Source organism: Nerophis ophidion, linkage group LG01 (genome assembly GCF_033978795.1).
Source record: "Nerophis ophidion isolate RoL-2023_Sa linkage group LG01, RoL_Noph_v1.0, whole genome shotgun sequence".
Taxonomy (NCBI): Eukaryota; Metazoa; Chordata; class Actinopteri; order Syngnathiformes; family Syngnathidae; genus Nerophis; species Nerophis ophidion.
The window spans coordinates 13,065,555-13,091,649 of NC_084611.1; the positions used below are offsets into that span (position 1 = coordinate 13,065,555).

General features: G+C 43.1%; 1 protein-coding gene and 28 non-coding genes across 29 annotated transcripts in view; 10 read left to right on the forward strand and 19 right to left on the reverse strand.

Annotated features, from left to right (window-relative positions):
* The window catches only part of LOC133562745 (SH2 domain-containing protein 3C-like), a 74,559-nt gene that overhangs the window by 7,499 nt on the left and 40,965 nt on the right, over nt 1-26,095 (forward strand). The gene's annotated exons all lie outside the window — the stretch shown is intronic.
* Nucleotides 820-891, reverse strand: trnae-cuc (transfer RNA glutamic acid (anticodon CUC)). The gene has a single exon. It is a non-coding gene; the product is annotated as a tRNA-Glu (tRNA).
* Nucleotides 1,236-1,308, forward strand: trnaa-agc (transfer RNA alanine (anticodon AGC)). Its single transcript has one exon. It is a non-coding gene; the product is annotated as a tRNA-Ala (tRNA).
* Nucleotides 1,531-1,602, reverse strand: trnae-cuc (transfer RNA glutamic acid (anticodon CUC)). Its single transcript has one exon. It is a non-coding gene; the product is annotated as a tRNA-Glu (tRNA).
* trnae-cuc (transfer RNA glutamic acid (anticodon CUC)) lies at nt 2,478-2,549 on the reverse strand. The gene has a single exon. It is a non-coding gene; the product is annotated as a tRNA-Glu (tRNA).
* Nucleotides 2,894-2,966, forward strand: trnaa-agc (transfer RNA alanine (anticodon AGC)). The gene has a single exon. It is a non-coding gene; the product is annotated as a tRNA-Ala (tRNA).
* On the reverse strand, nt 3,433-3,504 carry trnae-cuc (transfer RNA glutamic acid (anticodon CUC)). The gene has a single exon. It is a non-coding gene; the product is annotated as a tRNA-Glu (tRNA).
* trnaa-agc (transfer RNA alanine (anticodon AGC)) lies at nt 3,847-3,919 on the forward strand. Its single transcript has one exon. It is a non-coding gene; the product is annotated as a tRNA-Ala (tRNA).
* On the reverse strand, nt 4,386-4,457 carry trnae-cuc (transfer RNA glutamic acid (anticodon CUC)). The gene has a single exon. It is a non-coding gene; the product is annotated as a tRNA-Glu (tRNA).
* On the reverse strand, nt 5,357-5,428 carry trnae-cuc (transfer RNA glutamic acid (anticodon CUC)). The gene has a single exon. It is a non-coding gene; the product is annotated as a tRNA-Glu (tRNA).
* Nucleotides 5,773-5,845, forward strand: trnaa-agc (transfer RNA alanine (anticodon AGC)). The gene has a single exon. It is a non-coding gene; the product is annotated as a tRNA-Ala (tRNA).
* Nucleotides 6,312-6,383, reverse strand: trnae-cuc (transfer RNA glutamic acid (anticodon CUC)). Its single transcript has one exon. It is a non-coding gene; the product is annotated as a tRNA-Glu (tRNA).
* trnae-cuc (transfer RNA glutamic acid (anticodon CUC)) lies at nt 7,963-8,034 on the reverse strand. The gene has a single exon. It is a non-coding gene; the product is annotated as a tRNA-Glu (tRNA).
* On the reverse strand, nt 9,889-9,960 carry trnae-cuc (transfer RNA glutamic acid (anticodon CUC)). The gene has a single exon. It is a non-coding gene; the product is annotated as a tRNA-Glu (tRNA).
* On the reverse strand, nt 10,599-10,670 carry trnae-cuc (transfer RNA glutamic acid (anticodon CUC)). The gene has a single exon. It is a non-coding gene; the product is annotated as a tRNA-Glu (tRNA).
* On the forward strand, nt 11,007-11,079 carry trnaa-agc (transfer RNA alanine (anticodon AGC)). The gene has a single exon. It is a non-coding gene; the product is annotated as a tRNA-Ala (tRNA).
* Nucleotides 12,345-12,416, reverse strand: trnae-cuc (transfer RNA glutamic acid (anticodon CUC)). Its single transcript has one exon. It is a non-coding gene; the product is annotated as a tRNA-Glu (tRNA).
* Nucleotides 13,299-13,370, reverse strand: trnae-cuc (transfer RNA glutamic acid (anticodon CUC)). The gene has a single exon. It is a non-coding gene; the product is annotated as a tRNA-Glu (tRNA).
* On the reverse strand, nt 14,009-14,080 carry trnae-cuc (transfer RNA glutamic acid (anticodon CUC)). Its single transcript has one exon. It is a non-coding gene; the product is annotated as a tRNA-Glu (tRNA).
* trnaa-agc (transfer RNA alanine (anticodon AGC)) lies at nt 14,417-14,489 on the forward strand. The gene has a single exon. It is a non-coding gene; the product is annotated as a tRNA-Ala (tRNA).
* On the reverse strand, nt 15,755-15,826 carry trnae-cuc (transfer RNA glutamic acid (anticodon CUC)). The gene has a single exon. It is a non-coding gene; the product is annotated as a tRNA-Glu (tRNA).
* On the reverse strand, nt 16,710-16,781 carry trnae-cuc (transfer RNA glutamic acid (anticodon CUC)). Its single transcript has one exon. It is a non-coding gene; the product is annotated as a tRNA-Glu (tRNA).
* Nucleotides 17,421-17,492, reverse strand: trnae-cuc (transfer RNA glutamic acid (anticodon CUC)). Its single transcript has one exon. It is a non-coding gene; the product is annotated as a tRNA-Glu (tRNA).
* trnaa-agc (transfer RNA alanine (anticodon AGC)) lies at nt 17,822-17,894 on the forward strand. The gene has a single exon. It is a non-coding gene; the product is annotated as a tRNA-Ala (tRNA).
* trnae-cuc (transfer RNA glutamic acid (anticodon CUC)) lies at nt 18,361-18,432 on the reverse strand. Its single transcript has one exon. It is a non-coding gene; the product is annotated as a tRNA-Glu (tRNA).
* On the forward strand, nt 18,781-18,853 carry trnaa-agc (transfer RNA alanine (anticodon AGC)). The gene has a single exon. It is a non-coding gene; the product is annotated as a tRNA-Ala (tRNA).
* Nucleotides 19,320-19,391, reverse strand: trnae-cuc (transfer RNA glutamic acid (anticodon CUC)). Its single transcript has one exon. It is a non-coding gene; the product is annotated as a tRNA-Glu (tRNA).
* On the forward strand, nt 19,891-19,963 carry trnaa-agc (transfer RNA alanine (anticodon AGC)). Its single transcript has one exon. It is a non-coding gene; the product is annotated as a tRNA-Ala (tRNA).
* On the reverse strand, nt 25,696-25,767 carry trnae-cuc (transfer RNA glutamic acid (anticodon CUC)). Its single transcript has one exon. It is a non-coding gene; the product is annotated as a tRNA-Glu (tRNA).

Genomic DNA, 26,095 nt, shown 5'->3' on the forward strand with positions numbered 1-26,095 from the left:
TTTAGATAGCATGCTAACCCTCCATCCATCCATCCATTTCCTACCGCTTATTCCCTTTCGGGGTCGCGGGGGGCGCTGGCGCAACATTTACGCTAAATCCCGCTTAAGTCATCAATCTTATCACATGTCATCCTTCATGTGAGAGGAAGAAGTTGCTCATACAGACATCCATCCAGTCCCTGGTGGTCTAGTGTTGAGAATTCTTCCCTCATATTGCTGTGTTCTGGGTCTGATTCCCGTCCAGGGAAGATAGCATTTTGGCAACGCATAACCTTTACAGGGGAATTAGCTCAAGTGGTAGAGCGCTCGCTTAGCATGTGAGAGGTAGCGGGACCGATGCCCGCATTCTCCACTGAAAGTTTTTAAGAGTTTGAGAGCCGACCCCATGTGTGCAGTCGTCCATCTTGTGGGACACGTGTGGACGTCAATAAAGTCTGTATGACGGGCGTGGCCTTCAGGATACACACACTGTAGTATTACTTAAAAGTACTGCAGTAACACTCTTACTAAAATATAAGACATTGACAAAACTACTGAAATAGTCCAAAGTCTGGACTTTTGCCGATTGACTGACGTTTGTGTGATTGTGTCTGATAGCAGCTAGCTTAGCTTGTCTTACAGGGGAATTAGCTGAAATGGTAGAGCGCTCTTAAGGGGACGGGCGATATGCGCATTAGTATAGTTAGGAGGAGATGCCTCATCTAGCGCAAAAAAATTGTTTGGTTTAAACCAGGTTTCGCTGAGGTCAGCCATGTTTTTTTGGAACTCTTAAGTTCCTCACATTATTCACCACTCAGACATAGTTGCTAAAATGCTAAGTTCCCTAACCGGGAATCGAACCCGGGCCGCGGCGGTGAGAGCGCCGAATCCTAACCACTAGACCACCAGGGACTTGATAATAAATTATATGAGGCTCACGCTTCGGGTGTGACAGTCACCTGTTATATGACACTTCTTAGACAGTCCAGAGACCAGACTGAAGACGTCCATCCCGCTAACTCTAACATGTTAAGCTAGCATGCTAACATTTAAGTTAATTTTAGCTACAGTAAAGTCATCAATCATGATATCAGATTGTTTCTTTCATGTACGACTCCACCTCTGAGAGGAAGAAGTTGCTCATACAGATATCCATCAAGTCCCTGGTGGTCTAGTGGTTGGGATTGGTCCCTCTTTTTGCTGTGTTCTGGGTCCGATTCCTGTTCAGGGAAAATAGGGAACAGATTACCTTCACAGGGGAATTAGCTCAGTTGGTAGAGCGCTCGCTTAGCATGTGAGAGGTAGCGGGATTGATGCCCGCATTCTCCAGTTAAACATTTTCAACTGGGAATAAAAAAAGGAGATTATCATATGAGAAAGTTAGCTCAAATGGTAGCATGCTAGGTAGCAAGATTGACAACTGTGTTCTGCACATGAAAACACATTTTTACAATGTTGTTGTTGTCAAACTACAAGGTCAGCCATGTTTTTTAGGGACTCTGAAGTTCTCACATTATTCACCACTCCAGACATAGTTGCTAAAATGCCAAGTTCCCTGACCGGGAATCGAACCCGGGCCGCGGCGGTGAGAGCGCCGAATCCTAACCACTAGACCACCAGGGACTTGTTGTTATCATATATGAGGCACACCATTTGAGTGCGACAGTCACCTGTTATATGACACTTCTTAGACAGTCCAGAGACCAGACCGAAGACTTCAGCCATCGATCTCGCTAACTCTCACATGTTTAGATAGCATGCTAACATTTACGCTAAATCCTGCTTAAGTCATCAATCATATCACATGTCATCATTCATGTGAGAGGAAGAAGTTGCTCATACAGACATCCATCCAGTCCCTGGTGGTCTAGTGTTGAGAATTCTTCCCTCATATTGCTGTGTTCTGGGTCTGATTCCCGTCCAGGGAAGATAGCATTTTGGCAACGCATAACCTTTACAGGGGAATTAGCTCAAGTGGTAGAGCGCTCGCTTAGCATGTGAGAGGTAGAGGGATCGATGCCTGCATTCTCCACTGAAAGTTTTTAAGAGTTTGAGAGCCGACCCCATGTGTGCAGTCGTCCATCTTGTGGGACACGTGTGGACGTCAGTAAAGTCTGTATGACGGGCGTGGCCTTCAGGATACACACACTGTAGTATTACTTAAAAGTACTGCAGTAACACCCTTACTAAAATATAAGACATTGACAAAACTACTGAAATAGTTCGAAGTCTGGACTTTTGCCGATTGACTGACGTTTGTGTGATTGTGTCTGATAGCAGCTAGCTTAGCTTGTCTTACAGGGGAATTAGCTGAAATGGTAGAGCGCTCTTAAGGGGACGGGCGATATGCGCATTAGTATAGTTAGGAGGAGATGCCTCATCTAGCGCAAAAAATTGTTTGGTTTAAACCAGGTTTCGCTGAGGTCAGCCATGTTTTTTTGGAACTCTTAAGTTCCTCACATTATTTACCACTCAGACATAGTTGCTAAAATGCTAAGTTCCCTGACCGGGAATCGAACCCTGGCCGCGGCGGTGAGAGCGCCGAATCCTAACCACTAGACCACCAGGGACTTGATAATAGATTATATGAGGCTCACGCTTCGAGTGTGACAGTCACCTGTTATATGACACTTCTTAGACAGTCCAGAGACCAGACTGAAGACATCCATCTCGCTAACTCTAACATGTTAAGCTAGCATGCTAACATTTAAGTTAATTTTAGCTACAGTAAAGTCATCAATCATGATATCAGATTGTTTCTTTCATGTACGACTCCACCTCTGAGAGGAAGAAGTTGCTCATACAGATATCCATCAAGTCCCTGGTGGTCTAGTGGTTGGGATTGGTCCCTCTTTTTGCTGTGTTCTGGGTCCGATTCCTGTTCAGGGAAAATAGGGAACAGGTTACCTTCACAGGGGAATTAGCTCAGATGGTAGAGCGCTCGCTTAGCATGTGAGAGGTAGCGGGATCGATGCCCGCATTCTCCACTGAAAGTTTTTAAGAGTTTGAGAGCCGTCCCCATGTGTGCAGTCGTCCATCTTGTGGGACACGTGTGGACGTCAGTAAAGTCTGTATGACGGGCGTGGCCTTCAGGATACACACACTGTAGTATTACTTAAAACTACTGCAGTAACACTCTTACTAAAATATAAGACATTGACAAAACTACTGAAATAGTTCGAAGTCTGGACTTTTGCCGATTGACTGACGTTTGTGTGATTGTGTCTGATAGCAGCTAGCTTAGCTTGTCTTACAGGGGAATTAGCTGAAATGGTAGAGCGCTCTTAAGGGGACGGGCGATATGCGCATTAGTATAGTTAGGAGGAGATGCCTCATCTAGCGCAAAAAATTGTTTGGTTTAAACCAGGTTTCGCTGAGGTCAGCCATGTTTTTTTGGAACTCTTAAGTTCCTCACATTATTTACCACTCAGACATAGTTGCTAAAATGCAAAGTTCCCTGACCGGGAATCGAACCCGGGCCGCGGCGGTGAGAGCGCCGAATCCTATCCACTAGACCACCAGGGACTTGATAATAGATTATATGAGGCTCACGCTTCGAGTGTGACAGTCACCTGTTATGACACTTCTTAGACAGTCCAGAGACCAGACTGAAGACATCCATCTCGCTAACTCTAACATGTTAAGCTAGCATGCTAACATTTAAGTTAATTTTAGCTACAGTAAAGTCATCAATCATGATATCAGATTGTTTCTTTCATGTACGACTCCACCTCTGAGAGGAAGAAGTTGCTCATACAGATATCCATCAAGTCCCTGGAGGTCTAGTGGTTGGGATTGGTCCCTCTTTTTGCTGTGTTCTGGGTCCGATTGCTGTTCAGGGAAAATAGGGAACAGGTTACCTTCGCAGGGGAATTAGCTCAGATGGTAGAGCGCTCGCTTAGCATGTGAGAGGTAGCGGGATCGATACCCGCATTCTCCACTGAAAGTTTTTAAGAGTTTGAGAGCCGACCCCATGTGTGCAGTCGTCCATCTTGTGGGACACGTGTGGACGTCAGTAAAGTCTAAATGACGGGCGTGGCCTTCAGGATACACACACTGTAGTATTACTTAAAAGTACTGCAGTAACACTCTTACTAAAATATAAGACATTGACAAAACTACTGAAATAGTTCGAAGTCTGGACTTTTGCTGATTGACTGACGTTTGTGTGATTGTGTCTGATAGCAGCTAGCTTAGCTTGTCTTACAGGGGAATTAGCTCAAATGGTAGAGCGCTCTTAAGGGGACGGGCGATATGCGCATTAGTATAGTTAGGAGGAGATGCCTCATCTAGCGCAAAAAATTGTTTGGTTTAAACCAGGTTTCGCTGAGGTCAGCCATGTTTTTTTGGAACTCTTAAGTTCCTCACATTATTTACCACTCAGACATAGTTGCTAAAATGCTAAGTTCCCTGACCGGGAATCGAACCCGGGCCGCGGCGGTGAGAGCTCCGAATCCTAACCACTAGACCACCAGGGACTTGATAATAGATTATATGAGGCTCACGCTTCGAGTGTGACAGTCACCTGTTATATGACACTTCTTAGACAGTCCAGAGACCAGACTGAAGACATCCATCTCGCTAACTCTAACATGTTAAGCTAGCATGCTAACATTTAAGTTAATTTTAGCTACAGTAAAGTCATCAATCATGATATCAGATTGTTTCTTTCATGTACGACTCCACCTCTGAGAGGAAGAAGTTGCTCATACAGATATCCATCAAGTCCCTGGTGGTCTAGTGGTTGGGATTGGTCCCTCTTTTTGCTGTGTTCTGGGTCCGATTCCTGTTCAGGGAAAATAGGGAACAGGTTACCTTCACAGGGGAATTAGCTCAGATGGTAGAGCGCTCGCTTAGCATGTGAGAGGTAGCGGGATCGATGCCCGCATTCTCGACTGAAAGTTTTTAAGAGTTTGAGAGCCGACCCCATGTGTGCAGTCGTCCATCTTGTGGGACACGTGTGGACGTCAGTAAAGTCTGTATGACGAGGACAGCTGGAAGTGGGCGTTGCCTTCAGGATACACACACTGTAGTATTACTTAAAAGTACTGCAGTAACACTCTTACTAAAATATAAGACATTGACAAAACTACTGAAATAGTTTGAAGTCTGGACTTTTGCCGATTGACTGACGTTTGTGTGATTGTGTCTGATAGCAGCTAGCTTAGCTTGTCTTACAGGGGAATTAGCTCAAATGGTAGAGCGCTCTTAAGGGGACGGGCGATATGCGCATTAGTATAGTTAGGAGGAGATGCCTCATCTAGCGCATACAATTGTTTGGTTTAAACCAGGTTTCGCTGAGGTCAGCCATGTTTTTTTGGAACTCTTAAGTTCCTCACATTATTTACCACTCAGACATAGTTGCTAAAATGCTAAGTTCCCTGACCGGGAATCGAACCCGGGCCGCGGCGGTGAGAGCGCCGAATCCTAACCACTAGACCACCAGGGACTTGATAATAGATTATATGAGGCTCACGCTTCGAGTGTGACAGTCACCTGTTATATGACACTTCTTAGACAGTCCAGAGACCAGACTGAAGACGTCCATCTCGCTAACTCTAACATGTTAAGCTAGCATGCTAACATTTAAGTTAATTTTAGCTACAGTAAAGTCATCAATCATGATATCAGATTGTTTCTTTCATGTACGACTCCACCTCTGAGAGGAAGAAGTTGCTCATACAGATATCCATCAAGTCCCTGGTGGTCTAGTGGTTGGGATTGATCCCTCTTTTTGCTGTGTTCTGGGTCCGATTCCTGTTCAGGGAAAATAGGGAACAGTTTACCTTCACAGGGGAATTAGCTCAGATGGTAGAGCGCTCGCTTAGCATGTGAGAGGTAGCGGGATCGATGCCCGCATTCTCCACTGAAAGTTTTTAAGAGTTTGAGAGCCGACCCCATGTGTGCAGTCGTCCATCTTGTGGGACACTTGTGGACGTCAGTAAAGTCTGTATGACGGGCGTGGCCTTCAGGATACACACACTGTAGTATTACTTAAAACTACTGCAGTAACACTCTTACTAAAATATAAGACATTGACAAAACTACTGAAATAGTTCGAAGTCTGGACTTTTGCCGATTGACTGACGTTTGTGTGATTGTGTCTGATAGCAGCTAGCTTAGCTTGTCTTACAGGGGAATTAGCTCAAATGGTAGAGCGCTCTTAAGGGGACGGGCGATATGCGCATTAGTATAGTTAGGAGGAGATGCCTCATCTAGCGCATACAATTGTTTGGTTTAAACCAGGTTTCGCTGAGGTCAGCCATGTTTTTTTGGAACTCTTAAGTTCCTCACATTATTTACCACTCAGACATAGTTGCTAAAATGCTAAGTTCCCTGACCGGGAATCGAACCCGGGCCGCGGCGGTGAGAGCGCCGAATCCTAACCACTAGACCACCAGGGACTTGATAATAGATTATATGAGGCTCACGCTTCGAGTGTGACAGTCACCTGTTATATGACACTTCTTAGACAGTCCAGAGACCAGACTGAAGACATCCATCTCGCTAACTCTAACATGTTTAGCTAGCATGCTAACATTTAAGTTAATTTTAGCTACAGTAAAGTCATCAATCATGATATCAGATTGTTTCTTTCATGTACGACTCCACCTCTGAGAGGAAGATGTTGCTCATACAGATATCCATCAAGTCCCTGGTGGTCTAGTGGTTGGGATTGGTCCCTCTTTTTGCTGTGTTCTGGGTCCGATTCCTGTTCAGGGAAAATAGGGAACAGGTTACCTTCACAGGGGAATTTGCTCAGATGGTAGAGCGCTCGCTTAGCATGTGAGAGGTAGCGGGATTGATGCCCGCATTCTCCAGTTAAACATTTTCAACTGGGAATAAAAAAAGGAGATTATCATATGAGAAAGTTAGCTCAAATGGTAGCATGCTAGGTAGCAAGATTGACAACTGTATTCTGCACATGAAAACACATTTTTACAATGTTGTTGTTGTCAAACTACAAGGTCAGCCATGTTTTTTAGGGACTCTGAAGTTCTCATATTATTCACCACTCCAGACATAGTTGCTAAAATGCCAAGTTCCCTGACCGGGAATCGAACCCGGGCCGGTGAGAGCGCCGAATCCTAACCACTAGACCACCAGGGACTTGTTATCATATATGAGGCACACCATTTGAGTGCGACAGTCACCTGTTATATGACACTTCTTAGACAGTCCAGAGACCAGACCGAAGACTTCAGCCATCGATCTCGCTAACTCTCACATGTTTAGATAGCATGCTAACATTTACGCTAAATCCCGCTTAAGTCATCAATCATATCACATGTCATCCTTCATGTGAGAGGAAGAAGTTGCTCATACAGACATCCATCCAGTCCCTGGTGGTCTAGTGTTGAGAATTCTTCCCTCATATTGCTGTGTTCTGGGTCTGATTCCCGTCCAGGGAAGATAGCATTTTGGCAACGCATAACCTTTACAGGGGAATTAGCTCAAGTGGTAGAGCGCTCGCTTAGCATGTGAGAGGTAGTGGGATCGATGCCCGCATTCTCCACTGAAAGTTTTTAAGAGTTTGAGAGCCGACCCCATGTGTGCAGTCGTCCATCTTGTGGGACACGTGTGGACGTCAGTAAAGTCTGTATGACGGGCGTGGCCTTCAGGATACACACACTGTAGTATTACTTAAAAGTACTGCAGTAACACCCTTACTAAAATATAAGACATTGACAAAACTACTGAAATAGTCCGAAGTCTGGACTTTTGCCGATTGACTGACGTTTGTGTGATTGTGTCTGATAGCAGCTAGCTTAGCTTGTCTTACAGGGGAATTAGCTGAAATGGTAGAGCGCTCTTAAGGGGACGGGCGATATGCGCATTAGTATAGTTAGGAGGAGATGCCTCATCTAGCGCAAAAAAATTGTTTGGTTTAAACCAGGTTTCGCTGAGGTCAGCCATGTTTTTTTGGAACTCTTAAGTTCCTCACATTATTCACCACTCAGACATAGTTGCTAAAATGCTAAGTTCCCTGACCGGGAATCAAACCCGGGCCGCGGCGGTGAGAGCGCCGAATCCTAACCACTAGACCACCAGGGACTTGATAATAGATTATATGAGGCTCACGCTTCGAGTGTGACAGTCACCTGTTATATGACACTTCTTAGACAGTCCAGAGACCAGACTGAAGACATCCATCTCGCTAACTCTAACATGTTAAGCTAGCATGCTAACATTTAAGTTAATTTTAGCTACAGTAAAGTCATCAATCATGATATCAGATTGTTTCTTTCATGTACGACTCCACCTCTGAGAGGAAGAAGTTGCTCATACAGATATCCATCAAGTCCCTGGTGGTCTAGTGGTTGGGATTGGTCCCTCTTTTTGCTGTGTTCTGGGTCCGATTCCTGTTCAGGGAAAATAGGGAACAGGTTACCTTCACAGGGGAATTAGCTCAGATGGTAGAGCGCTCGCTTAGCATGTGAGAGGTAGCGGGATCGATGCCCGCATTCTCGACTGAAAGTTTTTAAGAGTTTGAGAGCCGACCCCATGTGTGCAGTCGTCCATCTTGTGGGACACGTGTGGACGTCAGTAAAGTCTGTATGACGAGGACAGCTGGAAGTGGGCGTTGCCTTCAGGATACACACACTGTAGTATTACTTAAAAGTACTGCAGTAACACTCTTACTAAAATATAAGACATTGACAAAACTACTGAAATAGTTTGAAGTCTGGACTTTTGCCGATTGACTGACGTTTGTGTGATTGTGTCTGATAGCAGCTAGCTTAGCTTGTCTTACAGGGGAATTAGCTCAAATGGTAGAGCGCTCTTAAGGGGACGGGCGATATGTGCATTAGTATAGTTAGGAGGAGATGCCTCATCTAGCGCAAAAAAATTATTTGGTTTAAACCAGGTTTCGCTGAGGTCAGCCATGTTTTTTTGGAACTCTTAAGTTCCTCACATTATTCACCACTCAGACATAGTTGCTAAAATGCTAAGTTCCCTGAACGGGAATCGAACGCGGGCCGCGGCGGTGAGAGCGCCGAATCCTAACCACTAGACCACCAGGGACACGATAATAGATTGTATGAGGCTCACGCTTCGAGTGTGACAGTCACCTGTTATATGACACTTCTTAGACAGTCCAGAGACCAGACTGAAGACATCCATCTCGCTAACTCTAACATGTTAAGCTAGCATGCTAACATTTAAGTTAATTTTAGCTACAGTAAAGTCATCAATCATGATATCAGATTGCTTCTTTCATGTACGACTCCACCTCTGAGAGGAAGAAGTTGCTCATACAGATATCCATCAAGTCCCTGGAGGTCTAGTGGTTGGGATTGGTCCCTCTTTTTGCTGTGTTCTGGGTCCGATTCCTGTTCAGGGAAAATAGGGAACAGGTTACCTTCACAGGGGAATTAGCTCAGATGGTAGAGCGCTCGCTTAGCATGTGAGAGGTAGCGGGATCGATGCCTGCATTCTCCACTGAAAGTTTTAAGAGTTTGAGAGCCGACCCCATGTGTACAGTCGTCCATCTTGTGGGACACGTGTGGACGTCAGTAAAGTCTGTATGACGGGCGTGGCCTTCAGGATACACACACTGTAGTATTACTTAAAATTACTGCAGTAACACTCTTACTAAAATATAAGACATTGACAAAACTACTGAAATAGTTCAAAGTCTGTACTTTTGCCAATTGACTGACGTTTGTGTGATTGTGTCTGATAGCAGCTAGCTTAGCTTGTCTTACAGGGGAATTAGCTCAAATGGTAGAGCGCTCTTAAGGGGACGGGCGATATGCGCATTAGTATAGTTAGGAGGAGATGCCTCATCTAGCGCAAAAAATTGTTTGGTTTAAACCAGGTTTCGCTGAGGTCAGCCATGTTTTTTTGGAACTCTTAAGTTCCTCACATTATTCACCACTCAGACATAGTTGCTAAAATACTAAGTTCCCTGACCGGGAATCGAACCCAGGCCGCGGCGGTGAGAGCGCCGAATCCTAACCACTAGACCACCAGGGACTTGATAAAAGATTATATGAGGCTCACGCTTCGAGTGTGACAGTCACCTGTTATATGACACTTTTTAGACAGTCCGGAGACCAGACTGAAGACATCCATCTCGCTAACTCTAACATGTTAAGCTAGCATGCTAACATTTAAGTTAATTTTAGCTACAGTAAAGTCATCAATCATGATATCAGATTGTTTCTTTCATGTACGACTCCACCTCTGAGAGGAAGAAATTGCTCATACAGATATCCATAAAGTCCCTGGTGGTCTAGTGGTTGGGATTGGTCCCTCTTTTTGCTGTGTTCTGGGTCCGATTCCTGTTCAGGGAAAATAGGGAACAGGTTACCTTCACAGGGGAATTTGCTCAGATGGTAGAGCGCTCGCTTAGCATGTGAGAGGTAGCGGGATTGACGCCCGCATTCTCCAGTTAAACATTTTCAACTGGGAATAAAAAAAGGAGATTATCATATGAGAGGGTTAGCTCAAATGGTAGCATGCTAGGTAGCAAGGTTGACAACTGTGTTCTTCACATGAAAACAAATTTTTACAATGTTGTTGTTGTCAGAATACAAGGTCAGCCATGTTTTTTAGGGACTCTGAAGTTCTCACATTATTCACCACTCAGACATAGTTGCTAAAATGCCAAGTTCCCTGACCGGGAATCGAACCCGGGCCGCGGCGGTGAGAGCGCCGAATCCTAACTCCTAGACCACCAGGGACTTGTTGTTATCATATATGAGGCTCACCCTTTGAGTGCGACAGTCACCTGTTATATGACACTTCTTAGACAGTCCAGAGACCAGACCGAAGACTTCAGCCATCGATCTCGCTAACTCTCACATGTTTAGATAGCATGCTAACATTTACGCTAAATCCCGCTTAAGTCATCAATCATATCACATGTCATCCTTCATGTGAGAGGAAGAAGTTGCTCATACAGACATCCATCCAGTCCCTGGTGGTCTAGTGTTGAGAATTCTTCCCTCATATTGCTGTGTTCTGGGTCTGATTCCCGTCCAGGGAAGATAGCATTTTGGCAACACATAACCTTTACAGGGGAATTAGCTCAAGTGGTAGAGCGCTCGCTTAGCATGTGAGAGGTAGCGGGATCGATGCCCGCATTCTCCACTGAAAGTTTTTAAGAGTTTGAGAGCCGACCCCATGAGTGCAGTCGTCCATTTTGTGGGACACGTGTGGACGTCAGTAAAGTCTGTATGACGGGCGTGGCCTTCAGGATACACACACTGTAGTATTACTTAAAAGTACTGCAGTAACACCCTTACTAAAATATAAGACACTGACAAAACTACTGAAATAGTCCGAAGTCTGGACTTTTGCCGATTGACTGACGTTTGTGTGATTGTGTCTGATAGCAGCTAGCTTAGCTTGTCTTACAGGGGAATTAGCTGAAATGGTAGAGCGCTCTTAAGGGGACGGGCGATATGCGCATTAGTATAGTTAGGAGGAGATGCCTCATCTAGCGCAAAAAAATTGTTTGGTTTAAACCAGGTTTCGCTGAGGTCAGCCATGTTTTTTTGGAAGACTTCAGCCATCGATCTCGCTAACTCTCACATGTTTAGATAGCATGCTAACCCTCCATCCATCCATCCATTTTCTACCGCTTATTCCCTTTCGGGGTCGCGGGGGGCGCTGGCGCAACATTTACGCTAAATCCTGCTTAAGTCATCAATCATATCACATGTCATCCTTCATGTGAGAGGAAGAAGTTGCTCATACAGACATCCATCCAGTCCCTGGTGGTCCAGTGTTGAGAATTTTTCCCTCATATTGCTGTGTTCTGGGTCTGATTCCCGTCCAGGCAAGATAGCATTTCTGCAACACTTAACCTTTACAGGGGAATTAGCTCAAGTGGTAGAGCGCTCGCTTAGCACGTGAGAGGTAGCGGGACCGATGCCCGCATTCTCCACTGAAAGTTTTTAAGAGTTTGAGAGCCGACCCCATGTGTGCAGTCGTCCATTTTGTGGGACACGTGTGGACGTCAGTAAAGTCTGTATGACAGGCGTGGCCTTCAGGATACACACACTGTAGTATTACTTAAAAGTACTGCAGTAACACTCTTACTAAAATATAAGACATTGACAAAACTACTGAAATAGTCCGAAGTCCGGACTTTTGCCGATTGACTGACGTTTGTGTGATTGTGTCTGATAGCAGCTAGCTTAGCTTGTCTTACAGGGGAATTAGCTGAAATTGTAGAGCGCTCTTAAGGGGACGGGCGATATGCGCATTAGTATAGTTAGGAGGAGATGCCTCATCTAGCGCAAAAAATTGTTTGGTTTAAACTAGGTTTCGCTGAGGTCAGCCATGTTTTTTTGGAACTCTTAAGTTCCTCACATTATTTACCACTCAGACATAGTTGCTAACATGCTAAGTTCCCTGACCGGGAATCGAACCCGGGCCGCGGCGGTGAGAGCACCGAATCCTAACCACTAGACCACCAGGGACTTGATAATAGATTATATGAGGCTCACGCTTCGAGTGTGACAGTCACCTGTTATATGACACTTCTTAGACAGTCCAGAGACCAGACTGAAGACATCCATCTCGCTAACTCTAACATGTTAAGCTAGCATGCTAACATTTAAGTTAATTTTAGCTACAGTAAAGTCATCAATCATGATATCAGATTGCTTCTTTCATGTACGACTCCACCTCTGAGAGGAAGAAGTTGCTCATACAGATATCCATCAAGTCCCTGGAGGTCTAGTGGTTGGGATTGGTCCCTCTTTTTGCTGTGTTCTGGGTCCGATTCCTGTTCAGGGAAAATAGGGAACAGGTTACCTTCACAGGGGAATTAGCTCAGATGGTAGAGCGCTCGCTTAGCATGTGAGAGGTAGCGGGATCGATGCCTGCATTCTCCACTGAAAGTTTTAAGAGTTTGAGAGCCGACCCCATGTGTACAGTCGTCCATCTTGTGGGACACGTGTGGACGTCAGTAAAGTCTGTATGACGGGCGTGGCCTTCAGGATACACACACTGTAGTATTACTTAAAATTACTGCAGTAACACTCTTACTAAAATATAAGACATTGACAAAACTACTGAAATAGTTCAAAGTCTGTACTTTTGCCAATTGACTGACGTTTGTGTGATTGTGTCTGATAGCAGCTAGCTTAGCTTGTCTTACAGGGGAATTAGCTCAAATGGTAGAGCGCTCTTAAGGGGACGGGCGATATGCGCATTAGTATAGTTAGGAGGAGATGCCTCATCTAGCGCAAAAAATTGTTTGGTTTAAACCAGGTTTCGCTGAGGTCAGCCATGTTTTTTTGGAACTCTTAAGTTCCTCACATTATTCACCACTCAGACATAGTTGCTAAAATACTAAGTTCCCTGACCGGGAATCGAACCCAGGCCGCGGCGGTGAGAGCGCCGAATCCTAACCACTAGACCACCAGGGACTTGATAAAAGATTATTTGAGGCTCACGCTTCGAGTGTGACAGTCACCTGTTATATGACACTTTTTAGACAGTCCGGAGACCAGACTGAAGACATCCATCTCGCTAAGTCTAACATGTTAAGCTAGCATGCTAACATTTAAGTTAATTTTAGCTACAGTAAAGTCATCAATCATGATATCAGATTGTTTCTTTCATGTACGACTCCACCTCTGAGAGGAAGAAATTGCTCATACAGATATCCATAAAGTCCCTGGTGGTCTAGTGGTTGGGATTGGTCCCTCTTTTTGCTGTGTTCTGGGTCCGATTCCTGTTCAGGGAAAATAGGGAACAGGTTACCTTCACAGGGGAATTTGCTCAGATGGTAGAGCGCTCGCTTAGCATGTGAGAGGTAGCGGGATTGACGCCCGCATTCTCCAGTTAAACATTTTCAACTGGGAATAAAAAAAGGAGATTATCATATGAGAGGGTTAGCTCAAATGGTAGCATGCTAGGTAGCAAGGTTGACAACTGTGTTCTTCACATGAAAACAAATTTTTACAATGTTGTTGTTGTCAGAATACAAGGTCAGCCATGTTTTTTAGGGACTCTGAAGTTCTCACATTATTCACCACTCAGACATAGTTGCTAAAATGCCAAGTTCCCTGACCGGGAATCGAACCCGGGCCGCGGCGGTGAGAGCGCCGAATCCTAACTCCTAGACCACCAGGGACTTGTTGTTATCATATATGAGGCTCACCCTTTGAGTGCGACAGTCACCTGTTATATGACACTTCTTAGACAGTCCAGAGACCAGACCGAAGACTTCAGCCATCGATCTCGCTAACTCTCACATGTTTAGATAGCATGCTAACATTTACGCTAAATCCCGCTTAAGTCATCAATCATATCACATGTCATCCTTCATGTGAGAGGAAGAAGTTGCTCATACAGACATCCATCCAGTCCCTGGTGGTCTAGTGTTGAGAATTCTTCCCTCATATTGCTGTGTTCTGGGTCTGATTCCCGTCCAGGGAAGATAGCATTTTGGCAACACATAACCTTTACAGGGGAATTAGCTCAAGTGGTAGAGCGCTCGCTTAGCATGTGAGAGGTAGCGGGATCGATGCCCGCATTCTCCACTGAAAGTTTTTAAGAGTTTGAGAGCCGACCCCATGAGTGCAGTCGTCCATTTTGTGGGACACGTGTGGACGTCAGTAAAGTCTGTATGACGGGCGTGGCCTTCAGGATACACACACTGTAGTATTACTTAAAAGTACTGCAGTAACACCCTTACTAAAATATAAGACACTGACAAAACTACTGAAATAGTCCGAAGTCTGGACTTTTGCCGATTGACTGACGTTTGTGTGATTGTGTCTGATAGCAGCTAGCTTAGCTTGTCTTACAGGGGAATTAGCTGAAATGGTAGAGCGCTCTTAAGGGGACGGGCGATATGCGCATTAGTATAGTTAGGAGGAGATGCCTCATCTAGCGCAAAAAAATTGTTTGGTTTAAACCAGGTTTCGCTGAGGTCAGCCATGTTTTTTTGGAAGACTTCAGCCATCGATCTCGCTAACTCTCACATGTTTAGATAGCATGCTAACCCTCCATCCATCCATCCATTTTCTACCGCTTATTCCCTTTCGGGGTCGCGGGGGGCGCTGGCGCAACATTTACGCTAAATCCTGCTTAAGTCATCAATCATATCACATGTCATCCTTCATGTGAGAGGAAGAAGTTGCTCATACAGACATCCATCCAGTCCCTGGTGGTCCAGTGTTGAGAATTTTTCCCTCATATTGCTGTGTTCTGGGTCTGATTCCCGTCCAGGCAAGATAGCATTTCTGCAACACTTAACCTTTACAGGGGAATTAGCTCAAGTGGTAGAGCGCTCGCTTAGCACGTGAGAGGTAGCGGGACCGATGCCCGCATTCTCCACTGAAAGTTTTTAAGAGTTTGAGAGCCGACCCCATGTGTGCAGTCGTCCATTTTGTGGGACACGTGTGGACGTCAGTAAAGTCTGTATGACAGGCGTGGCCTTCAGGATACACACACTGTAGTATTACTTAAAAGTACTGCAGTAACACTCTTACTAAAATATAAGACATTGACAAAACTACTGAAATAGTCCGAAGTCCGGACTTTTGCCGATTGACTGACGTTTGTGTGATTGTGTCTGATAGCAGCTAGCTTAGCTTGTCTTACAGGGGAATTAGCTGAAATTGTAGAGCGCTCTTAAGGGGACGGGCGATATGCGCATTAGTATAGTTAGGAGGAGATGCCTCATCTAGCGCAAAAAATTGTTTGGTTTAAACTAGGTTTCGCTGAGGTCAGCCATGTTTTTTTGGAACTCTTAAGTTCCTCACATTATTTACCACTCAGACATAGTTGCTAACATGCTAAGTTCCCTGACCGGGAATCGAACCCGGGCCGCGGCGGTGAGAGCACCGAATCCTAACCACTAGACCACCAGGGACTTGATAATAGATTATATGAGGCTCACGCTTCGAGTGTGACAGTCACCTGTTATATGACACTTCTTAGACAGTCCAGAGACCAGACTGAAGACATCCATCTCGCTAACTCTAACATGTTAAGCTAGCATGCTAACATTTAAGTTAATTTTAGCTACAGTAAAGTCATCAATCATGATATCAGATTGTTTCTTTCATGTACGACTCCACCTCTGAGAGGAAGAAGTTGCTCATACAGATATCCATCAAGTCCCTGGTGGTCTAGTGGTTGGGATTGGTCCCTCTTTTTGCTGTGTTCTGGGTCCGATTCCTGTTCAGGGAAAATAGGGAACAGGTTACCTTCACAGGGGAATTAGCTCAGATGGTAGAGTGCTCGCTTAGCATGTGAGAGGTAGCGGGATCGATGCCCGCATTCTCCACTGAAAGTTTTTAAGAGTTTGAGAGCCGACCCCATGTGTGCAGTCGTCCATCTTGTGGGACACGTGTGGACGTCAGTAAAGTCTGTATGACGGGCGTGGCCTTCAGGATACACACACTGTAGTATTACTTAAAACTACTGCAGTAACACTCTTACTAAAATATAAGACATTGACAAAACTACTGAAATAGTTCGAAGTCTGGACTTTTGCCGATTGACTGACGTTTGTGTGATTGTGTCTGATAGCAGCTAGCTTAGCTTGTCTTACAGGGGAATTAGCTGAAATGGTAGAGCGCTCTTAAGGGGACGGGCGATATGCGCATTAGTATAGTTAGGAGGAGATGCCTCATCTAGCGCAAAAAATTGTTTGGTTTAAACCAGGTTTCGCTGAGGTCAGCCATGTTTTTTTGGAACTCTTAAGTTCCTCACATTATTTACCACTCAGACATAGTTGCTAAAACGCTAAGTTCCCTGACCGGGAATCGAACCCGGGCCGCGGCGGTGAGAGCGCCGAATCCTAACCACTAGACCACCAGGGACTTGATAATAGATTATATGAGGCTCACGCTTCGAGTGTGACAGTCACCTGTTATTTGACACTTCTTAGACAGTCCAGAGACCAGACTGAAGACATCCATCTCGCTAACTCTAACATGTTAAGCTAGCATGCTAACATTTAAGTTAATTTTAGCTACAGTAAAGTCATCAATCATGATATCAGATTGTTTCTTTCATGTACGACTCCACCTCTGAGAGGAAGAAGTTGCTCATACAGATATCCATCAAGTCCCTGGTGGTCTAGTGGTTGGGATTGGTCCCTCTTTTTGCTGTGTTCTGGGTCCGATTCCTGTTCAGGGAAAATAGGGAACAGGTTACCTTCACAGGGGAATTAGCTCAAATGGTAGAGCGCTCGCTTAGCATGTGAGAGGTAGCGGGATTGATGCCCGCATTCTCCAGTTAAACATTTTCAACTGGGAATAAAAAAAGGAGATTATCATATGAGAAAGTTAGCTCAAATGGTAGCATGCTAGGTAGCAAGATTGACAACTGTGTTCTGCACATGAAAACACATTTTTACAATGTTGTTGTTGTCAAACTACAAGGTCAGCCATGTTTTTTAGGGACTCTGAAGTTCTCACATTATTCACCACTCCAGACATAATTGCTAAAATGCCAAGTTCCCTGACCGGGAATCGAACCCGGGCCGCGGCGGTGAGAGCGCCGAATCCTAACCACTAGACCACCAGGGACTTGTTGTTATCATATATGAGGCACACCATTTGAGTGCGACAGTCACCTGTTATATGACACTTCTTAGACAGTCCAGAGACCAGACCGAAGACTTCAGCCATCGATCTCGCTAACTCTCACATGTTTAGATAGCATGCTAACATTTACGCAAAATCCCGCTTAAGTCATCAATCATATCACATGTCATCCTTCATGTGAGAGGAAGAAGTTGCTCATACAGACATCCATCCAGTCCCTGGTGGTCTAGTGGTTGGGATTGGTCCCTCTTTTTGCTGTGTTCTGGGTCCGATTCCTGTTCAGGGAAAATAGGGAACAGGTTACCTTCACAGGGGAATTAGCTCAGATGGTAGAGCGCTCGCTTAGCATGTGAGAGGTAGCGGGATCGATGCCCGCATTCTCCACTGAAAGTTTTTAAGAGTTTGAGAGCCGACCCCATGTGTGCAGTCGTCCATCTTGTGGGACACGTGTGGACCTCAGTAAAGTCTTTATGACGGGCGTGGCCTTCAGGATACACACACTGTAGTATTACTTAAAACTACTGCAGTAACACTCTTACTAAAATATAAGACATTGACAAAACTACTGAAATAGTTCGAAGTCTGGACTTTTGCCGATTGACTGACGTTTGTGTGATTGTGTCTGATAGCAGCTAGCTTAGCTTGTCTTACAGGGGAATTAGCTGAAATGGTAGAGCGCTCTTAAGGGGACGGGCGATATGCGCATTAGTATAGTTAGGAGGAGATGCCTCATCTAGCGCAAAAAATTGTTTGGTTTAAACCAGGTTTCGCTGAGGTCAGCCATGTTTTTTTGGAACTCTTAAGTTCCTCACATTATTCACCACTCAGACATAGTTGCTAAAATGCTAAGTTCCCTGACCGGGAATCGAACCCGGGCCGCGGCGGTGAGAACGCCGAATCCTAACCACTAGACCACCAGGGACTTGATAATAGATTATATGAGGCTCACGCTTCGAGTGTGACAGTCACCTGTTACATGACACTTCTTAGACAGTCCAGAGACCAGACTGAAGACATCCATCTCGCTAACTCTAACATGTTAAGCTAGCATGCTAACATTTAAGTTAATTTTAGCTACAGTAAAGTCATCAATCATGATATCAGATTGTTTCTTTCATGTACGACTCCACCTCTGAGAGGAAGAAGTTGCTCATACAGATAGATATCCATCAAGTCCCTGGTGGTCTAGTGGTTGGGATTGGTCCCTCTTTTTGCTGTGTTCTGGGTCCGATTCCTGTTCAGGCAAAATAGGGAACAGGTTGCCTTCACAGGGGAATTAGCTCAGATGGTAGAGCGCTCGCTTAGCATGTGAGAGGTAGCGGGATCGATACCCGCATTCTCCACTGAAAGTTTTTAAGAGTTTGAGAGCCGACCCCATGTGTGCAGTCGTCCATCTTGTGGGACACGTGTGGACGTCAGTAAAGTCTGTATGACGGGCGTGGCCTTCAGGATACACACACTGTAGTATTACTTAAAAGTACTGCAGTAACACTCTTACTAAAATATAAGACATTGACAAAACTACTGAAATAGTTCGAAGTCTGGACTTTTGCCGATTGACTGACGTTTGTGTGATTGTGTCTGATAGCAGCTAGCTTAGCTTGTCTTACAGGGGAATTAGCTGAAATGGTAGAGCGCTCTTAAGGGGACGGGCGATATGCGCATTAGTATAGTTAGGAGGAGATGCCTCATCTAGCGCAAAAAATTGTTTGGTTTGAACCAGGTTTCGCTGAGGTCAGCCATGTTTTTTTGGAACTCTTAAGTTCCTCACATTATTTACCACTCAGACATAGTTGCTAAAATGCTAAGTTCCCTGACCGGGAATCGAACCCGGGCCGCGGCGGTGAGAGCGCCGAATCCTAACCACTAGACCACCAGGGACTTGATAATAGATTATATGAGGCTCACGCTTCGAGTGTGACAGTCACCTGTTATATGACACTTCTTAGACAGTCCAGAGACCAGACTGAAGACATCCATCTCGCTAACTCTAACATGTTAAGCTAGCATGCTAACATTTAAGTTAATTTTAGCTACAGTAAAGTCATCAATCATGATATCAGATTGTTTCTTTCATGTACGACTCCACCTCTGAGAGGAAGAAGTTGCTCATACAGATATCCATCAAGTCCCTGGTGGTCTAGTGGTTGGGATTGGTCCCTCTTTTTGCTGTGTTCTGGGTCCGATTCCTGTTCAGGGAAAATAAGGAACAGGTTACCTCTCACATGTCATCCTTCATGTGAGAGGAAGAAGTTGCTCATACAGACATCCATCCAGTCCCTGGTGGTCTAGTGTTGAGAATTCTTCCCTCATATTGCTGTGTTCTGGGTCTGAGTCCCGTCCAGGGAAGATAGCATTTTGGCAACGCATAACCTTTACAGGGGAATTAGCTCAAGTGGTAGAGCGCTCGCTTAGCATGTGAGAGGTAGCGGGATCGATGCCCGCATTCTCCACTGAAAGTTTTTAAGAGTTTGAGAGCCGACCCCATGTGTGCAGTCGTCCATCTTGTGGGACACGTGTGGACGTCAGTAAAGTCTGTATGACGGGCGTGGCCTTCAGGATACACACACTGTAGTATTACTTAAAAGTACTGCAGTAACACTCTTACTAAAATATAAGACATTGACAAAACTACTGAAATAGTCCGAAGTCTGGACTTTTGCCGATTGACTGACGTTTGTGTGATTGTGTCTGACTGGAGAGACGGAGAGACCAAGAGAATTGTGCAAGACAAAACTGAGCGACTGAAAAGTGGCTACTGACCTGTATTGCAAATTGTGGGATTAAAAACTTCTTTCAACCCGAGCAACTGGCTTCCAGCGGACCTATGTGAGTAGAAAGCTTACATTTGGCACCCAACTTGAACTTAAAAAAAAAAAAAAAAAAAAATGTCGTCACCAAGCCTGATAGAGGCGCTGGGTCAGTTGTTGGCGGAGGTTTCCACGGCCAACCACAGGCAGATGGAAGCGATGCAGGCGCAAATGGGAGGCTAACACTCTGCTGCTGTTGCCCTGAGGAGGATAACACTGCTGTTGCTGCTGCCCTGAGGAGGCTAACACTCTGCTGCTGCTGCCCTGAGGAGGCTAACACTGCTGTTGCTGCTGCCCTGAGGAGGCTAACACTGCTGTTGCTGCTGCCCTGAGGAGGCTAACACTGCTGTTGCTGCTGCCCTGAGGAGGCTAACACTCTGCTGCTGTTGCTGCTGCCCTGAGGAGGCTAACACTCTGCTGCTGTTGCTGCTGCCCTGAGGAGGCTAACACTGCTGTTGCTGCTGCCCTGAGGAGGCTAACACTGCTACTGCTGTTGCTGCTGCCCTGAGGAGGCTAACACTCTGCTGCTGTTGCTGCTGCCCTGAGGAGGCTAACACTCTGCTGCTGTTGCTGCTGCCCTGAGGAGGCTAACACTGCTGCTGCTGTTGCCCTGAGGAGGCTAACACTCTGCTGCTGTTGCTGCTGCCCTGAGGAGGCTAACACTGCTGTTGCTGCTGCCCTGAGGAGGCTAACACTCTGCTGCTGTTGCTGCTGCCCTGAGGAGGCTAACACTGCTGTTGCTGCTGCCCTGAGGAGGCTAACACTGCTGTTGCTGCTGCCCTGAGGAATTAGCAAGCATTCACAAACATCAATTTCTCCAACTCCAGTACAGCAGCACCTACCACCAACAGATCAAGCAGACTGCCATAAAGCCTGCTGATCAAGGTACTCCAAGGTTAAACTACCAACAGTAACAATGCCTCCTAGGAAGGCACAGGTTGACGAGCTGGAAGAAATAAAACTCTCGCTTAACTTTATGTCTGAAGAGTTGTCCAGAGTGGCAAACCAACAAACTGCACTTAGTCAACTAGTGGAGGAAGTTAGAGAGCTAAAAAAAATTATTGTAGAAAAAGACAAATCAATTAAAATATTGGAAAGACGTGTTGATGAACTTAAACAATACACAAGAATGGATGATTTGATTGTCAGTGGCTTGAACACCAAACACCGCTCATATGCTCGAGCAACTGCAGGTGAAAAGAATGGTGGGGATGAGTCCACGACGGAGCTAGAAAACCTGGAGCAACAGGTCCTGCAGTTTTTTCAGTCTAAGAACATTGAAATAGACAGTAATGCTATCTCTGCCTGTCATACCCTCCCTCGAAGGGATAACTTGGCAAAACAAGCAATTATTATAAGGTTTACGAACTGGAAAGTAAAAACTGATCTTTTGAGACAGTCTAAAAAATTAAGAGGTACGGCAGTGTACATTAATGAGCACTTAACAAAAAAAAACTCGGACATAGCAAGACAGGCTAGGGCCCTAAAGAAACAAGGGAAAATTCAGTCCACGTGGACACGGAATTGCAAAGTCTGGATAAAACTACAGGGCACGCCTGAAGAAGCAAAGGTTCTAGTAATCAGAGAAATGGGGGAGCTTGAAAAGAACAAATGATGAAACCAGAAATCATGTTGCCAACTTGGTAATTGAATGTTAATATAACAGCAAATGAATGAGTGAAATATGAACTTTGCACTATGTTTGAAAACGATATAGACCCTGAAAAAAATGTCTTCAATGGCATAGCAATGAATTGCAAATATTATACAGATGAACAATATAATGACAGTATAAAATTAAGTAACCAATTAACAATTATACATATTAATAGTAGAAGTCTGTCTGCAAACTTTCACCATATACAGGAATTTTTAAGTCAATTTGTAAAACCTTTTAGCATTATAGCAATATCAGAAACTTGGATAACTCAAGAAAAAAGTGTAGATTTTGGTCTGAATGGATATGAATTTGTGCATTTGGATAGAATAGATAAAAAGGGAGGAGGAGTAGCACTCTATATTGATAAAAATCTAAACTTTATTAAAGTAAAAAATATGACATCTATCATTGAACAAGTAATGGAATGTATAACGGTAGGGATTATAAGAGAAGGAAGAAAAAATATCCTAGTTAGTTGTATATATAGAACTCCGGGATCCAAAATAGAAACCTTCACCAAAGCTATGGAAGGATTATTTTATAAATTGAATAACAAAGAAATATTTATTAGTGGAGACTTTAACATTGACTTAATACATACAAGTAGCAATAGAGAAACAGCTGAATTTATAGACACAATGCACAGTATGAGTTTGATATCTTTGATAAATAAAGCAACAAGAATCACATCACATAGTGCCACCCTAATTGACAATATATTTACCAATATAATGGATGACAACCTAATATGTGGAATCTTGATAAATGATATAAGTGATCATCTCCCAGTCTTTGTGGTCTACAACTGTGCCAGTAAAATTAAAATTAAGAACGAATGTGAAACTGTCTATAAAAGAATCATAACAGAGAAAACGCTCAACAAATTCAAGAATGAACTACAAAAGCAAAATTGGAATACTATTTATGATAAAAAAGAAGTTAATGCAGCTTATGAAGAATTCTTAAACACATTTAAAATATTATATGATGGAAATTGTCCAGTACTAAATTATAAAAGGGAGTCAAACTACGGCGAGTTTAAACCGTGGATGACTAAAGGACTCCAAAATGCCTGTAAAAAAAAGAATATTTTATATAAGGAATTTATAAAAAATAGAACTTTAGTAAATGAAAATAAATATAAAAAATATAAAAATAAACTAATCAATATAATCAGAATGTGTAAAAAAGATTATTATATAACTAAACTGGAATATAACAAGAATAATATAAGAGGTGTATGGAAAATATTAAATGGTATTATTAGAAATAAAACTGATGATAATCAATACCCACCATACTTTATGGAAAATAACAACAATATTAAGGATAAGGAGGTGATAGTAAATACATTTAATGATTATTTTATAAATATTGGACCGAAACTAGCAGAAGAGATAAAGGTAGAAGGGACAAAAATAGATGCAGCAGATTATATCAACCCAAACCCTAAAACAATGTTTTTAAAACCAGTAGTAGAAAGAGAAATCAGGGACATAGTCAAAAGTTTTAAGAACAAAACAAGCAAAGATGTGGATGATATAGACATGCAAACTTTAAAGTATGTGATAGATGGAATTAGTGCTCCATTAGCGTATCTATTTAACCTTTCATTTGAAATGGGAGTATTTCCTCAACTAATGAAAATTGCAAAAGTTGTTCCTATTCACAAAGCGGGAGACGGACACTTATTCACAAACTACAGACCAATCTCAATACTACCACAGTTCTCCAAAATATTAGAAAAAATATTTATAAATAGATTCGATGGCTTTGTAGAAAAAAATGAATTATTAACAGATAGGCAGTATGGTTTCAGGAATAATCCATCAACAGCACAAGCATTAACAGATTTAATTGAAGAAATAACTGATAGTATTGATAAAAATAAATATACAATAGGAGTATTCTTAGATCTTAAGAAGGCTTTTGATACAGTAGACCATAGTATTCTTATTAGAAAAATGGAAAAATATGGTTTTAGGGGTATTGTTCTGGAATGGATAAAAAGTTATTTATCTGATAGAAAGCAGTTTGTACAGATATCACCAAAAAAATCATGTTGGTTAAATATTAAATGTGGGGTACCACAGAGGTCAGTCTTAGGGCCCAAGATGTTCATCATGTATATAAATGATATTTGTAAAGTAACTGAAAACCTTAAATATGTGTTATTTGCGGATGACACCAATGTACTCTGTTCTGATGTGGACTTGCAGCAGCTCCTGAGGACCGTCACCATGGAGATGTATAAACTAAAAAAATGGTTTGATGCTAACAAATTATCATTAAACCTAAATAAAACTAACTTTATGTTATTTGGAAATAAGAGAAATGATATAGATGTAAAATTGTATATAGACAATGTTAGTATAGAAAGAGTAAACAAAATCAAATTTTTGGGTGTGATCTTGGACCACAGGATCTGCTGGAAGTCACACATGACATACATCAAAGGGAAGTTGGCCAGAAGTATTGCTGTCCTGGGTAAAACAAGGCACATTCTTCATCAAAAAACATTACACACTCTTTATTGTACACTTGTTTTACCATATTTGAGTTACTGTCTAGAAGTTTGGGGAAATACATACAGGACGAACATCCAACCACTATTCATAATGCAAAAAAGGGCCATCAGACTGATACATAACACAGGACCCCGAGAACACACTAATGGATTATTTATAAAAAACATTTGATTTAAAACTACCAGATCTCATCCAACTCAAGACTGCCCAAATGATTTATAAAGCAAGTAAACATTTACTTCCGACAGGGTTACAGAGAAGATTTTTACAAAGAGAAGGGAATTATAATTTAAGAGGAGAACTGCTTTTTAAGATCCAATATTGTAGAACAACGCAGAAACGAATGAGTATAACAATAGCAGGGGTTAAAATATGGAACTGTTTAAAGGATGAAATAAAACACAGCACATACATTAACCAGTTTAAAAAGCTTTTTAAATCATTTATCATTAGTAAATATAAGAAAGAAGAGCAAACATTGTTTTAGAAAGACAATAATATATAATATGTATATAAATACAATTTAGGATTTCATAATTATACATATAGGTTATATTAAAATGTATATATTACCACTTTATATGGAATTTAAATGAATTGTGTATATATAATATATATATATATATATATATATGTGTGTGTGTGTATATATATATATATAAGTGTACAAATGTATATGTTTGATTTAAATGTTAAACTGTGTATATGAGACGTGTGCTACATATATGTTGCTTATATATTGTTTTAAAAAAAAAAAAAGTAATATAAGTGAAGCATGTTTTAGATTTTATATATTTTGAACCTTGTTCTTGTTGTGATGGGGTAGGTTTATATAAGCGTTGCTTCAACCTACACCCTTTCGGCTCAATCATTGCACAAATGAGTGTTTTTTTTGTTTGTTTTTTCTTTTCTTGTTGTTGTTCTTTGTTTTATGTGAAGATTGCCGAAATAAAATACATTGATAGCAGCTAGCTTAGCGTGTCTTACAGGGGAATTAGCTCAAATGGTAGAGCGCTCTTAAGGGGACGGGCGATATGCGCATTAGTATAGTTAGGAGGAGATGCCTCATCTAGCGCAAAAACATTGTTTGGTTTAAACCAGGTTTCACTGAGGTCAGCCATGTTTTTTTGGAACTCTTAAGTTCCTCACATTATTCACCACTCAGACATAGTTGCTAAAATGCTAAGTTCCCTGACCGGGAATCGAACCCGGGCCGCGGCGGTGAGAGCACCGAATCCTAACCACTAGACCACCAGGGACTTGATAATAGATTATATGACGCTCACGCTTCGAGTGTGACAGTCACCTATTATATGACACGTCCTAGACAGTCCAGAGACCAGACTGAAGACTTCAGCCATCGATCTCGCTAACTCTCACATGTTTAGATAGCATGCTAACCCTCCATCCATCGATCCATTTTCTCCCGCTTATTCCCTTTCGGAGTCGCGGGGGGCGCTGGCGCAACATTTGCGCTAAATCCCGCTTAAGTCATCAATCTTATCACATGTCATCCTTCATGTGAGAGGAAGAAGTTGCTCATACAGACATCCATCCAGTCCCTGGTGGTGTAGTGTTGAGAATTCT